This window comes from Belonocnema kinseyi, chromosome 1 (genome assembly GCF_010883055.1).
Source record: "Belonocnema kinseyi isolate 2016_QV_RU_SX_M_011 chromosome 1, B_treatae_v1, whole genome shotgun sequence".
In the NCBI taxonomy this organism is placed as follows: Eukaryota; Metazoa; Arthropoda; class Insecta; order Hymenoptera; family Cynipidae; genus Belonocnema; species Belonocnema kinseyi.
Genome location: NC_046657.1, coordinates 135,762,506 through 135,764,406, shown reverse-complemented (window position 1 = coordinate 135,764,406; position 1,901 = coordinate 135,762,506).

Genomic DNA, 1,901 nt, shown 5'->3' with positions numbered 1-1,901 from the left:
TTCCCGATGATAGCTGCAGGGCGTGCCATGCACACCCCGAGCATTTAGCTCACATACTATCTAGTTGTCCAACTCACGCGGGAACGACCTACATTCAAAGGCTCAATGCGGCACTAAGAGTGGTTTATTACCATCTCTGTCACTCCTACGGCATTCACCTTAATGTCGCTCCTCTGAATGCTCCTAGGGAAATTGAGTCAATTGTCGAGAATGGGAAGTGCCGCAAATACTGGAACTTTATATTCTCGGCAATTGTTTCTGTTGCTCACTCGAGGCCTGACATGGTTCTCCTTGACTTCGAGGAGCGAACCATATTCATTATCGGATTTTCGGCATCAGCTGCCAAAAACATCATAGCCAAGGCGAATGAAAAGAAAGAAAGGTATCGGGACCTTATAAGGGAGTTGCAATGATTGTACCCGGAATATTCTGTTAAACTGATCGTCCTTATCGTCGGCGCTCTTGGAGGTTCCAAGCTTTCACTTGCTAATGGCCTAAAAAGCATTCCTGCGTGTCAACAATATGCTAGAACACTTGCGGGAAAAATGCAGAAGGCGGTCGTCCTTGGGTCGCTCCGTGTTCTTAGGGTGCACGAGGCTTTTGCTGGATCGTCGTATTGAATCCTTTATAGACTGTAACCACCTATCTCACGGTTGTGAGACGTGATTGCGGCTGAAATTTTACCGCGATTTCGCTGGAAGCGGGTGCAATTTTTTAGATTAGCACCCGCTCCAGGCGAAATCCTGCGGTTGTCCTTATGACAAATTTTCAATTATATAATTGAAAATTTGTCACAAGGACAACCGCAGCTAATAAGGAAAACTTTCTGAAACTTGACCGTGTTAGTTGTCACACGATTTTTTCCAGATGAGATAGTAAATCTGGTTTTCCACAGCGTCATCAATCTCTCCACGCACCCAACTACTTCCGGATGAACCTTTAAGATTTTCAAAAGAAAGATGATAAGTCTATAGGATGTCGAATCGAAAGCTTTTCGATAATCAATCCAGGCCATCGATAGGTCACGCTGGTAGAATGCTGCATCTTTGCAGACACATCTATCGATGAGCAGGTTCTCCCGACATCCGGCTACGGCTTTCTTTGAGCCTCGTTGTTCATACATTTCTTGCCAGATAGGTACAGTTGCCCGAACAATCCTATCATTAAGGATAGCTGTGAATATCTTAAAAAGCGTGTTCAGACAAGTTATTGGCTTGCAGTTCTTCGGATTAGCTAAGTTGCCTATTTTCGGCAGGAGTATTGCGCGCTTCCACCAACCACTTTGGAATCGGCTCTTCCGACTTTAAATATGAGGTGAAAATACGGGCCAAATGCTGATGGGTTGAAGAAAACTTCTTCCACCAGAAGATTTTGATACAATCTGGTCCCGGTGCAGAATAGTTCTTCATCCCTCCTAATACTTTTTTCACCTCCTCGGTAGAGATGGGTGGACATTCTTTATCAGGTGTTGAAAGGGCAATACATAAATCCTTGAAGCTATTTATATTTTTTGAGTCTTCGTCTAGTCTATGCTGAACTTCGTGGACTTCTCTCCAAAGTACTTCGACCTCCTCTGGTTTGGGTGAGTGTTCGACAGTAACTGGAGGGTCTTGGATGGGTCGAGATGGGTCAGAGAGAAACTGTTGATTTTCTCTGATCCACCTCTCCCTCCACTCTAGACTTCTCTTAGCGTCAGATAGTATACGTATTCTCTCAACAATACGCTGTCTGATGGTCAGCAGCTTTGACTTGTTAAGTGTGTGATGACAGGTCCGGAGTTCGCGAGCGAACTTTCGAAACTTGGCGGTAAAATTCCTGTCAGATGTGATGTAGTCAATCACACACTGAATGCGGGACGCGTACTGTCTTGCCCAGCCTATCTTTATGGCAAGTTGATGCAT